Here is a 14,569-nt window from a genome sequence, read left to right as displayed (position 1 = left end):
CAGACCAATCTAAACAAGAATATTGATTTCTTATATGGAAATTTTTCTCTGGGGCTAGCCAAGTTTCTTGTAAAATGATTATATCAAGATGTGATTGAATGGTGAGAGACGGTAAATCTGTGGAAGATGCAAAAATTGAACGACAGTAACACTCTAATGCTTTCACAGAACCTATAGTGGAGATAGCATTGCACTAGCAACAGCCTTCTCCAAAATACCCTTATTGAGGACCTTATTAGCTGGATACTTTTTGTTCTTATTCTGGAGCGACATGGAAGAAGCATGGTTTAGTGGTAACTGGCTACGTTTTCGAGCTCGAGCATCGAGTTCAACGTCAGTGGAGACGTGCAAATCCAACATGTGATTTCAGTCAGAACTCGCCCAAGATTTCTATACCTTGCGGTTGCCATTTGAGGAAAGCGAACTCCCTTTGTTGATATTGCTTAATTCTTGTGGAGTTGATAGCTTAGAAGTTACAATTGGATGCGATGGATTTATGTTTACCGCGTATAGCCATCAGGGCCGGTATTTTGTAGCGATGCCTTTGCCCATTCTATGCTTTTTCAGGCTTTCCGCGCTTGGCCAGGGGTCAGAGCGACGGTCTGCCCACATTATCAACGGGATCAGGCGGCCGTGTGTGGTGGATGATAAGACTAGCATAGAATAAGGCATAAAGCATCGCTACAAAATAGCGGCCCTGAATACTACTTAGCTGGCATAAGCATTCTCAGAGGCTGGTGACTAATCGATCCATTGCTTTTGTCATTGCCTTTTCAACTGCGGCTTCAACTGCCTGCGCAAAGGTCGCATCCGTGTAAGATTGAGGGGCGGCAATTCCAGCATGTCCGTGTGACCTCTCCTTGACAATCGCCATAGCAAATCTCCTAGAGCACCTCCTCTTGTCAATAACTTCTAGAACTTGTGTTTTTTTCACACGAACTAGATAATTTGCATAGTCCGCTGTGTGTGCACCTTCACAACGCCATTGTGCACCATTGTTGTTCACGCTGTATGTTAAGGGCATGAAAGATGACTGGAAAACAGCGAATGAGGGTTTGACTTATCCTACATGCGTAATGGACAAATGGTACAGCAGGATGTCCCTGGACTGATGTATTCGGACGACATAGTGCTTACTAGCGGGCGATAAAAGAGATTTACAGACACTGGCGAATATCTGTGACAACGCAGCAACAAATCCAGGCGTCCACTCTAGCACAGAGAAATAGAGAATTATGATCTCTGATGAAGAGACGTGCAATTACGTGGTGTTAAGGGGAAGTCATTCCCATAGTCAAGCAATATAAGTACCTCGACGTTTACATAAACGAAAACTTACTTTCCAATCACCAAGAGAATCTGAAAATAAAGGGGAAGTGGTGTGCTGCATTCAGGCACGCACCCAGGGGGGAGGGCAGCCCCCCCCCCCGAAATCAGGCGGCATGCACCCTCCCCCGCCCACGCCACCAGTGCTCACACGCATCCCTAAAGCGCCGCCAAATCAATCTTGAGACTTGACAGCTATTGGACGGTTAACAATTTACTGCCTTTTTAACTACTTTTGGATTGCGGAAGTTATCGCCATCTCCTGGTGTGCTAACGCCAGTTTCCTCATCGATTCGGTGCCCTCACGATTTACTCTAGATGCGTTAAGTTCTCTCCATTTATTCAAGTCACGCGCATCGCTATTGTTCGACCTACTTTGTTTAGGCTGATCAATGGATGAGGAGAGAGATTCAGTTCGCAGTGAGCTGGCCTGTACGCGGCCGGAGAAAACGCCAGCTGCGTTAACTTTTCCTTTTGCTTCATTATTTCCTAGGGCTTGCCGCGACGCTGGTAGATCCTCGGAACCGGTGATATGGGTCAGATAAAGTGGAAAATAAAACCATACAATGCCGCGTCCACCTTCAAACCTTGCAATAACTCTAAAATCCATAAGAAACATGAATGTCACACGTTACCTCGTCTTGCTTTTCCCTAATTGTACAGCACTTTTCGTGTGAAATTGGCCACTGGAAACAAGAGTACGAGGGAGTTAAGAAATTAAGCGATCTACTAAAAGAGAGAGCCGAGGCACCAGCCCAACAGGTAGGAAAAGCAAAAATTAACAAATTTAACCATCGTTTGTGAAAATATTTATGGATCATCATCTTTTTAATTAAAAGGGAAGCAGAGAAAACGCCGCCGGAAGTAGAGAATGATTCCGTGTGCTTTGAATGGCGCTTGTAAAGTTATCAGTCGAGCCGCCTGACGTGGCCACTTCTCTACTGCGCTTATGTGGGTGTTTATCCATCCTTCCGCGATGGGCGCAGTACAAGAACTGCAGCGTCTTGCCGCTCTATGTGTTTGTACGGGACTTGCGGCCACGCGTCATTACGCAACTTCCCCCAAAAATGCAGGTCGGTTTTAGCACTTAACTTGGTAGGGCAGTAAACGAGGGATCCGAAAACACCTATGATTGTTCCGCAAATATATATTTCTCTATACTTCTTCCAAAGCTAATTCAAAGAACACTACTAGAAATCTTTATGTTACACTTTCGCTTGTTTACATGTTCTGGGCAGTGTTCTTGGAGTATGCACTCCCCGGCGTACCTGAAGCTAAAGATTTCGACAGAATTGCCCGTCTGGTTGGGAAATTGATTAGAACTTGACTCCAACCAAATAATGAATTTTATTAGCCCGACGTTTCGGAGCCCATTCGGCTCCTTCTTCAGGGGGTTGTTCTTCGGGGGGTGGCGGTGTGCAGCTTTTAAAGGGTCTTTTGTAAAGAAAGGAAGGGGGAGCTCTGGAGGTGGGAGACACTTCACAGACGGAAAGGTGAGGGGGAAACAAAAGGGGGAGGTTGATGGTTGCCGTGGTGCTGGGGGGCTGGGATGACCGGTGCTGGGGAAGCTTGGCCCGCGAGAGTGCCGCTGATGGGAAGCGGGGGGCGGGGGTGGAGGGTCGGGGGGCAGGTTACTGGGCTGCGCTGACGTTCTTGTGTTGGTGAAACAAGCGGGAGTCTACCTGGCTGTGCGTCCTTTTCTTCTTTTCGTCATGTCTCCAAGGCCATGGACATACACCGAGGGTAGGTTGCCCTTCACGCGGTTTATGTTACCCCCCCCCCCCCCACCCCGTATTCTGAATGTACCATGACTGCAGTGGTAGTCTCTTCCGCGAGTTCGTCTCTATTTGAGGGATTTCAGTTTCCTGGAAAGCAATTTTGTGGTCGGCATCTTCAGAGTGTACAGTGATGGCGCTGCAAATACGGTTGAATGTTCCGACGTCGTTCCCGTGTTGTCTGATGCTTTCTTTTGGATTTTTGGTTTCCCCGATGTACGACGCCGGACAGTCGGCACAGCTGATTTTGTAGACGACGCCCTGAGCTTTTTCTTTAGGTGGGCGATCTTTTGGTTTAGGGAGGAGGATATTGAAAGTGTTTATCGGCTTGTGCGCCACTTCTCTTTTTAATATTCGGCTGGACGCTTCGCTTGTACCTCTGACGTATGGGATGGACACTCGCTTCTGGGGTTGGGGAGAAGTCAACAGCTGAAGGTCCCGCAATTTTTTTCTTCTCTTTTGTTGTCTGGTTCTTTTTCAAATGAAGTCATCTGTGTAGCCATTCCTCTTAAGTTTGTTGAGAACCATTCTCTTTCCTTTCTTTTGATCCGATTCCAATGAGGAATGAGTTTCGGCTCATTGGAATAAAGAATTTATAACAGATGCCTTGTGGTTCGCCGGATGGTCGGATTAGAAATGAATGTAGCGGCCTGTGTAGGTTGGTTTTCGGTAAACTGAAAAATTTAGAATGCTGTCTCTTTGTGTAACTTTTACATCTAAGAATGGGAGCGATCCGTTCTCTTCGCGCATATATGTGAACTGTATATCCTGGTCTATGGAGTTTAAGTGTTTCAGCAGGTTTTCGACTTGCCGCGTCTTCACGATGCAGAAGCAATCATCTACGTACCTGAGGAAGACTTTTGGTTTCGGGGAAAAAGTATTTAGAGCTCTCTCCTCGATGCTCTCCATAGTCAAGTTAGCCATGGCAACGGAAATTGAGGTCCCACTAGGAGTTCCTTTAACCTGTTTCTAGTAGCTGCCTCGGAAGGTGAAATGTATATTGGACAGGCACAGTTCGAGAAGGCGGCAGATGTCGTCTACACTCAAAGCGGTTCTCTCGCTGAGCATATCGTCGCATTCCAGGGCCTCCCTAGTTGCGGAAACAGCCAACTTAGTGCATACTCTTGTGAACAGAGAGATTACATCAAAAGAGACCAGACATTCATCACCTTCGATACGTACTTTTGATGTGAGTTTGATGAAATTCTCGGAGTCGCGCACGTGGGATGCTGTCCTTCCGGTAGGTGGTGGTATGATCTGATGCAAGTAAGTGGATAGTGATCGTAGTGGGGAACACGAAAATTCTACGATTGTTCGTAAGGGGATGCCGGGTTTATGGAGCTTTGGCAAGCCGTAGAAAGCTGGGGCGGATCCGTTCCTACACATTAATTTTAGGTAGAGATTTCGAGAATTTGGATGGCAGCGGAATATTTCAATCAGTGTCTTGTTCAGCACCGATTGGGTTCTCGTAGTGGGGTCCTTCTTTAGCTTCTCGTAATCTTAGCTGTCAGGTATGGCAGACGCCTTTGCCTCTTAGTCCTATATGTTCAAAACAACGGTTGAGTTCCCCTTGTCCACCGGTACGATTACAATGCTTGTATCTTTTTTCAGTGTTCTCACTGCTCTTATTTCGTCGGAAGATAAGTTGCGTTCTCTTCTGCGGTTGTTATTGGACCTTATTAGGCCGATTGCTTTCAGTCTGATCTGTTCCCGCACTTTGGGGTGTAGTTGCTGGATGCCGCTCTCAAGGGCGGCGATCATCTTGGGGAGGGGTGGATTATCTGTGGTAACATTGAATTTGTGACCTTTTGCCAGGATTGAAGTTTCTTCGCTCGTGAGCTTGCTCGATGATAAATTGGTTACTGTGTGTTTGTTTAACACTCCTGTTTTCTCGTTTTCGTTGAGTAGGGAAGAGAATTTCTTCTTCTACGTTTGACTGTGTTTGATTTCCTCTGAGGACGCCACGGCATTTGCAAACAATTCAGTTGATGAAAAGAGATGGGGTACCTGGTGCTCAAGCTGTCTTGTGGCGAAGAACGCGTCGACTTCTTTCTTCCGAATCACCATGTGGCACTCATGCATCCGTGCTGTCACTAATCTTTGCTGGGCCTTGTTGATGATGTCCCGGCCTTCTGGCGTGTTGATTGGTTGGCGTAGCTGGAGACTTCGTGGCACAGCGTTATTGCCTTTGCATTTCCGGGTGAATTCTAGGTGACTATTGAAGATGGATATTCCTTTCACTGCTTTTATATAGTTAGTTGCAAGTTGCACTGTCTCTAGTCCGAACTCTGTACGTAAGGCGTACCTGTGAGGTACACCTTATTTGATTTCTCTTTTGTGAGTTTACGCATCTTTATGGTGAATGGTGGGCATTATTCACATTTGTAGAAGTAAAGGTACCCTCCCCCCTCATTTCGATAGAAAAGTAACCTTGGGTTGGGGGAGGGGGACCTCCCTCCGAAAAACAAAAATCCTGGGTAAGTGCCCGGCTGCAATAATGAAACAGGAACAGAGCAAAATCAGTTTTGAAGAAAAAGAAAGACTTGAGAACATGGATAAAAATAAATGCACAGGTAAAGTGCACAAGTGCCTGTACTTGAAAAGCGTGGGCATAGAATGGAGAAAGAGGTCAAGAAAGTTCGCAACGAAGTACAGCGTAATTGAAACTGTAAATAAACAACCAGGAGCCGTAAAAAGGAAAGTGAGAGAAACCGATACAAGTGCAAAACAGAGACGGATGCAAATAATGGAGACAAAAGGACCATGTAGATTTATAAGAACGAGAAAGAAGAAATTGGAAGGGAAAATTTTCACGATAACACGAAGGGAAGTGCCCTGCTATTTGAGGCTGGACCTGGTTGCGAAAGGACAAAAACGTATCAGAGTGAATATTCGCAATTAGATAAGCCATGTAATTAGATGAGGCATTCTCAATCAGATGAGGCAGAAAAAATCCGGAGACCACACCGCACGTCCCAATAGAATGCGAAGGGATTCCCCCTGCGAAACTGCTGCGTAACGTAGAATTTTCAGAAGCACTTGGATTTAAAATAGGTGGAAGTATCAGCCGGTCAGCACTCGAAATAAGCAAGAGCCGTTCAGAGCATTGGTTAAAAATAAACAAAGACGCGACTGATACGACCGGAGCCATTACAGGCACAGGCAGTGGTACAAGGCAGAGACGGCTAAAGAGACGTATACAAGAATGCTAGAAGGAAAACTATTATTATCATACCTGAGTAACTCAAGCAGGTTAGGTGACGATTTGTCCCCGCCCAGTTTCAAATGGAATGCGAAAGAATCATCATCATCAATCATCCCCACCACCATGCACGTTGTCTAAGGCAAAAGCGTGAAGCGAAACCATTACCGCTTCTACGCTGCTATCGTGCGATCGGCAGTTGAAAATGCAACTGGGTATTTAGGCATTTAGGGAATGGAGTCAATCTGTGCGGTCAAGTTCATGAACCCTTCGGGCACAACGTGTGTTGCTGGCCCTTCGCGGTGCAAGGATTTCCTCGAGGATAAAAAGTTCACTCATTCGCCAGCGTTGTATCGCTAGCCTCCATTGAAGCAACTCCGGAACGTCGGCAAGAGTACCGCTCGTTACACACTGGCAGCAACAGTAGCGTTGCTTTGTGGCGCGCAGCAATTTTCTCGAACGTTACCTACGCACACCCAACACAAATGGCACATTGTCGCCCACCCTATCTCCTGCGTACCCAGAATAGGTGAATGCAATCAATGTGCTAACGCACGGGACACAATTACACCGACAGTACATGAATGTTCGAAGCTGAACCGCGACTTTGCACAGTCGATGACAGCAGCATTCCGGGCAAGTTCGTAATCAATTACTCAAGTATTATAAGCACGCTCGTGCGAACAGGCAGAAAATAAACAAGTACATAGGTTCGCGGAACATTACAGAGTAAGAAACATCAGAAACCACTGCTTCAAAGTGTTTCCCAAATAAAGAACGAACGAGAATGCACATTCATCCTGACTTAATTCATAAGCAGAGGAAACCACCTTAATGTACAGCTTAAAATACATTTCTAATCACGCTTCCAGTACAAGCGCCCTATAAGCTACTCGTACGATATTGATCATGTTTAATGAGCTCCCAAAGCGCTCACATCTTCTCTGTAGTTGCGACCAACGCTTCCGGTCGTCCACCCAATCGCCGTCTAGGATATCCACCAAAACAGAGGTCTGCTGAGCCGCACGGGCATCTTGCGTATCCATTCTAAACCCGGAGTCAATGCAGGCAGCCGAGGCAAGCAACGGACTCATCATCACATGATTAAACGTGGTGGAGCCCATGGGATTGCCGGGAAAAGGATCTATAGAAGTTTCGAATATGAGTTAGATTTGTGCAGCACAAGGATAAGGGCCAGGAAAATCAACTGCTCACTGCATGTGTTCGCACGTCGGTTTTGATTATTCATAAGCTATTCAATGTATATTCAGTGTTTCGAATATTAACTATCCATTCGAGCATCGAATCGAAGAGAAATATATTCGACTTGTTATTCAAAATTTAAGCACATTCGCACACCTCCAGATATTCCAGATGATTCTTCAACCACACTCTTGTATGCATTAAAAAAGAAACAATAAAGTTGTTATTATTGTTGTACAAGCAAGACTTTCACGTACAAAGTGTCCTACATCCTACTGCAAAGCACTTGCCTAAGACACTGTTCGTAAGCCGCGACCTTGATGTGCTAATGGACGTAATGGAGAGAATGCTTGGAAGGAACAGAGATACGCGCAGATGTTTGGCCACACAGCTGGTTTGATAGCGGAATAGTGGGAGAGAGCGGGGAGGCTTTCTTGGCTTCGGAAGTGAAATCATCTGCCCTTGGCCTACGAGAACCGTCAGCTGGCCGCATAAGGCGTCAGCGTTCAAAAAGAAACCTATAAAATTTCCTGTGACCAAAGTCCAAATTACTGTATGTGGGTTTAGAGAAAACACGGGGAAGGCGGGAGATGGAAATTCAAGGCGATAAAAAAACGAGAACAGGGTGAAAGCGGGAGTCAACGTTTCTACAAGTGGATTTGTCTTTTTCAAGGTGACATATGCTTTCCTCACCGCAGTATATATAGGTAGGGACAATCAATAAACGTCAGGGTAAACGAACATCGTGCGGACACAGCTAAAAAGCCTTCGAAAGCCGTCCCCGAGTATTTCAGCCAGCCAGGTCATAACTTTGATGGAGTTAAACTCTACATCTTACAGTGAAATTTCCGTTGTGAACGAGAAAGAAAATACAGCGAATCATACCTCATCCATAAGTTCAAGACATTGCAACCAATAAGCATAAACGTATCAAAGGGAGCTTTAGAATCTATTCGCTATGCTATTTCAAGCTATAGGCAACAGCACTTAGTTTATTTCATTTGGTTGCTTAGTGTTTTTTCTCTTTTTCTTTTCTTTTCTTTCCTCCATTGCTTTTATTCTTTTATTTGCATACTTATTCCGTATCAGTAAATTTTTCACGAGGACCGTTTTCTGCCGCTATTATAAATATTAGAAGGCTGCTGCGCACACGTCTGTTGACACGCCGGCTGACACGTGGCCGTGTCACCGGCCCTGTGCACAGCACACCTTTATTCTTAATTCTACACCTTCGCCGATAACACACCTCCGGTCGTTGCCGCACCCACCCGACTTACCCCCTTTCCCCTTCAGAAGAACCCTTACACCTATATATTCGGTACCGAGAAAAGCATATGTCACCTTGACAAAGAAAAGTCCACTTGTCGAAACGCTGGCTCTCGCCTTTACCTTGTTCTCATTTTGCTCATCGTCTTGCATGTGGGTTTGCCGCTTTGAATTCACGTCTGTAGTAGGAAGAGTAAAGGTTTGACTCGAGCGATAAGAACACAGTGCTCAAGACGTGCACCTCAGAGCTTCAGATGCCATAACCTCTCTTGAAGCGAGAAATTGGGCTATTGTTGTGTGGTTCCACAATTTCTGAAACTTCTCAGTCTGTTGGGCGGACGCTTGAAATGTCTGGTAGATTATGCTAAACTCCTAAGGGTTACGCAAATTCAGAGGGCCTTGGGTAAAAGCCTAATAAATTATTGGCTATTGCTGAGTTTTTTGGAACAGACAAAACCTTGTAGAGCTCTGTTTGATGTATTTTGTGTCATGCTGTCTTCTGGGGTCCTAAGTGGCACTCGCTAACGTTGTTATCTACAATGGTCGCATGATCGAGCCACGACCTCTATGTCGGTGGGTTTGTATAGATTCATTACGGTGGAACAGACTAAACCTTGTAGAGCTCTGTTTGATGTATTTTGTGTCGTGCTGTCTTCTGGGGTCATAAGTGGCACTCGCTAACGTTGTTATCTTCAATGGTCGCATGATCGAGCCACGACCTCTATGTCGGTGCGTTTGTATGGATTCATTACGCCAATCAGGTGTGTTCACGCAACCTAAGTAACCGCCAATGGCATGATGCATCCTGTCCTTGAAGTGCTATATAAGTCGAATAAACGCCACTTTGCCTAGACCCGCTCATCCGCAAGAGGCGTATCCGCCAACCTCACTGCGTTGTCCTCCGAGATGTTAGGCCGCTCTGTTAACCGGCTTCAGGAGCGACGCTATAACATCAAAATCACTCGTGCGTCAAACAGTAAGCCCAGGCAGTCACTTACCGCGGTGCAGAAATCCTTGCGGAAGAGACTTTGCATCCCAAAGTTTGTGTTTAAGAGCACTCGAGAGCGGAGCATTACCTTTCCGTATTTGTCCTTCTCAGGTGCCAGTTTAAATCGAAGGAAGAAGCAGTCGTGATCAAGAAATAGTGATTTATTCCCGGTTTGGAAAATATTGCTAGGTGTTACTCCAAGACAATGACGTTCACACTTACATTTAGTGCGACGTATCCATAAGCGGCCACTGCTCGTCTGATGACGTGCCTTGATTGATGTTGGCTGGCTTGCATGTTGGCCAATGCTTGCTACCCTTGTAAATATAACCTGTAGATAGATTCCTCACTCTGCTTTCGCGTAACATTTATTTGGTGGAGGTGCTGGATACTTCTGACGACGGAGCTTCGCCGCGGACGCCACCTCAAATCTACCGTCTTGCCTTCAGGTGATGACACGTCGCCGCCAGCCACACCTGCGACCATTGCCCAGTTTATCAACCTCGCGCAGTCCCGCGATCCCGCGACCTTTTCCGGGGCGAACAGCGTCGACGTGGATGAGCTGCTCAGCATGTACGAGCGAGTAAGCTAACGGAATGGCTGCGATCCAACTATAATGCTGGTTGACGTCAAATTTCACCTCGGCGGAACCTGTTGCGTCTGCTTTCGGACTCATGATGACAATCTCACCAGATGGGACACGTTCAGGCGGCTTCTGCGTGACCTTTCCGGCAACCCGTTTGGTCGACAGCTTGCCGCCAAGAAACAACTGGCGGTACGTACTCAGACGTCAACTGAGCCTTGCTTGTACATACATGACGTGCTGGCCTTTTGTCTACAAGCTGATCAGAAGATGTCCGAGCCTGACAAGATCGCCTACACTTTGAAGGGTATCGCTGACGATTCGTTCAATCTGCTCGTCTTCACCAACGTAAGCACCTTTGACAGCGTGGTCCAAGGGTGCGGTCGTCTAGAGCAAGCGAAATGCCAGCGCATCTCGCAGCAGTTTGAGCGTCTACCGAATACCGCTGCAAGGTCATCCTGCGAGGCACTCCTTGTGAAGCATCCACATCAGACGACGTGACGTCTATCGTCCTTCGAGAACTCGAGGCCGCGTATCCAGCTTCTGGTAAACCCACTGTATCCGAGACCTCGACGCCGGCTGTTTCATTATTCCATGCCGTTGTTGGCCAGAAATTTGTGAACCTTGACCTCTTCCCTTCTGTCTGCGCCATGAACACTCCTGACACCACCCTAGTCCCCGCGGATAGGCCTCATCGTGGACCGTATGCCCTTCATCGTTCCAGAAACCCGTCGGAATGGAGAACAGCCGATAATAAACCTATCTGTTTTCACTGCAGCCGAGCTGAACACATTGCTCGCTATTGCCGCTGCCACTGGCCCTCTTACTCTCATATCCCATTTCCAGCTTACTCTAGTCTCTTCCGTACTGCAAGTCACTATCCGCCTCCTGCAGAATTCTCTGCACCGAATGTCCCCGAGGAAGGACCCGCTGTACCCAATCACCTCCGTCGCATCACCGTCAATCTCGTTCACTGACATGCTGCCGCTCTCTTTCGCCCTCCTTTAGCCGTCGCCTTTCACCGGAAAACTAGACTGCACAGCTTCTGGAGGTGAAGCTGCACTGTTGACATTGATCCAACATACTCAGCGGTCCTTACCTGTCTACCGGAACATTGTTGAAGTCCACGTCGACGACTTTCTTGCCAGAACTTTGGTTGATACTGAGGCACATGTCTCTGTCATGAGCGCCAGTTTTCGTCGTCGCATGAACAAGATCCTCACACCTCCCACGACCAGAGTCACACGTGTCGCTGATGGTGCGATGGTCGCTGTGGTTGGGATGTGCACAGCTCGGGTTACCATTACTGCTGACCAGCTCGTTGTCATTTTTACGGTCGTTGCGCAGTGCCCTCAGGACCTCACACTGGGACTTCATTTTTTTCTGCTAATTCCACACTGATCTATTGCTCCGACGACGTCTTTCGCCTTAAAATGCCTCGCCTCTGTGAGCCCAAAGACCAACTTCATCCGTCTTGCTTACATTGCAGCGACTTTGTTCGCCTACCATCTAAAACAGTGACGTATGTCGAATTGTCATGTGCGCCAGCTGTTCCAGATGGCGACTACTACAAGACGCCTTTTACTGGCGTCCTGCTCTTGCACGGTGTCGCTGCATCCTACACGGTCCTGAGCGTTACGGCAACCAAAACCTGCCCTCCATTAGTGAATCTTAGCTACATCAAGCAAGCACTTCCAAAGGGGCTTTCCGTAGCCCACCTTTACCCCATGAAGCCTGAAGCCTTCACACTTTACCCCATGAAAATGAAGCCTTCACACGTATTCTCGAGTCGTGTCAGGACATTTTCGACTTCGGTAATCGGCCTTTCGCTAAGACGTCCGTTGTCGCGCATCGCATACACACAGGCGATGTCAGTCCTGTTCACCATCGCCCCTATCAAGTGTCTGCGTCTGAGTGAAGCGTCATCCAGCAGTAAATCAACGAAATACTTGCGAAGGACATTATCGAGCCTTCCTCCAATCTCTGGATGTCCCCTGTTGTTTTAGGTTAACAAAAGATGGATCGTGGCGCTTTTGCGTGAACTTTTGGCACCTCAATGACATTACGAAGACGCTCACGCGTTACCGCGAGTCGATGACGCCCTTGATTTTCCTTATGGTGCCGCTTACTTCTCCTCTACCGATCTTCGATCTGGCTACTCAGATTCACAGATTGGTTCTGGTTCACAGATTGCTGTGAACCCTGTCGACCAAGGAAAACGTATTTGTAACTCCAGATGGGCTTTACCAGTTTAGGGTCATGTTTTTCGGTCCCTATAATGTCCGGCCACATTCGAGCGAATGACGGACTCTCTACTTCATGGGTTCAAATGGTATAAATGCTTGTGCTATTTAGACGACGTAATTGTGTTTTCTCCGGCGTTTTATACACACTTCTAACGCCTCTCAGTTATTCATAACGTGTCCCGCCATGCCGAAATTCAGCTGCATTCATCAAAGTGCCGTTTTGGCCGTCACCGTAGCATGATTCTGGGCAATATTGTGGACGCTGTCAGCGCCCAACCCGACCCGGAGAAAATTCGAGCCGTGAATGACTTCCCTGTGCTCAACTCGGCCAAGGACGCTCGCAGCTTTGTGGGGTTCTGCTCCTATTTTCATCGGTTTATGAAGAATTTTGCAGTGATTGCGAAACCTCTCACAAATATTCTTAAACAAAACGCCCCTTTCACCTGGGGTCCTGCACAAGCCGCGGCTTTCTCCGAGTTGACCATATTCCCACTACGCCTCCCATTTTGGCCCACTTCGACCCATCAGCCCAAACCGAAGTCTGCCTTTATTCGAGCGGTTACGGAATAGGCGCTGTCTTGCCACAACGTGAATGTGGAGCGAACTGCGTCATGCCAGCAGGCTGCTGTCCGGCATAGGAGCGAAATTACTCCATTACTGAACGTGAGTGCATCACTATTTTATGAGGAGTTGCAAATTTTCGCTCGTATCTATTTGGCCGTATGTTCACAGAAGTTTCCGGCCACCATGCCCTCTGCTGTATCGCCTCCTTCGAAAATCCTGCAGACAGACTCGCACGATGGGCACTGCGCCTGCAACACCTATACGGTCTTATACAAAGCACAAAGGTGTGGACTGTTTGTCCCGCTACCCTGTGGCCGACTGTGAGTGTTGGCACACTGAATCCCTCGAATGCGGCGTTATGTCAGCAGCTGCGAGCTCTGTCAGCGATGAAAGAAACCATTTATGCTTCCTATTGAGTCTCTTAAACCCATCGACATCCCACCTGAGCCATTTTAAAGCGAAGCTTTCTTTGCCTCTTCCTTCGACTTTCCTACTGATGCTGCTGCTGCTGCTGCTGGGGGCTGCTGCTGTCGCGTACACCACGTCAGGGGGTTGTTCAGAGCGTGAATATAGATGACAGGTGCGAGTAAGAGAGGAAAGGCGACGGGAGAAATTGCCAGAGGTCATGGATTTCATTCCAATCGCGGAGGCCGCCTTTCGACGGGGAAGAAATAGAAAATGCACGTGCAATTAGATTTTGGGACACGCTAAATGACATCACGGTGTCAAAATTCATCCGGAGTCCGCAACTTCGGTGCGTCTCATAATCGGAGTGGTTTTGGCACGTGCAGCCCCATAATCCAATTAAAGTTTAATACTTCTACCACAATTCGATGTGCCATGTGAGGTAATGACAACGCTCAACCCACTCAGAGGTTTTAAATATGGCGCATAACTACGCCTCAAGCAAGCACCTCTCCCTCTGTGTTTGTGTACTACGCCGACAAACAGCAGTGCTTCACGAAAGGTGTCGTTTAACATCAACTCATCACTCTCGCTTTAGCCTGAACATTGAAGAAATTAAGCTTTAGCCGTCAACATTACCGCTAATTATGGTCAATCAACGCATCCAGCCCGGAAAGCTTCGCTTACATCGATTGCCACAGTGCCTGGGATTCGCATAATTTTTCGTATAGTTTTGGACCTTCTCGGACCTTTTCCTACGTCTGCTTCAGGAAACAAACGGGCTGCCGTCGCTACCAATTACGCGACGCGCTATGCAATGAGACAACTGGCGACCAGCTGTGCTACAGACGTGGTGGATTTTCTCCTCAGTGACGTAATTTTATTACACAGTGCCCCTCTTCAATTGTTGACTCACCGTGGCCGTACCTTCGTGTCCAAAGTCATCGACGATATCCTGCACTGGTGCTCCACGCTGCTTAAGATCACCGCGTTATACCATCTCCAGACGAA

This window comes from Dermacentor albipictus, chromosome 6 (genome assembly GCF_038994185.2).
Source record: "Dermacentor albipictus isolate Rhodes 1998 colony chromosome 6, USDA_Dalb.pri_finalv2, whole genome shotgun sequence".
NCBI classification, from domain to species: domain Eukaryota; kingdom Metazoa; phylum Arthropoda; class Arachnida; order Ixodida; family Ixodidae; genus Dermacentor; species Dermacentor albipictus.
Note: the sequence above shows the minus strand (reverse complement) of the source record.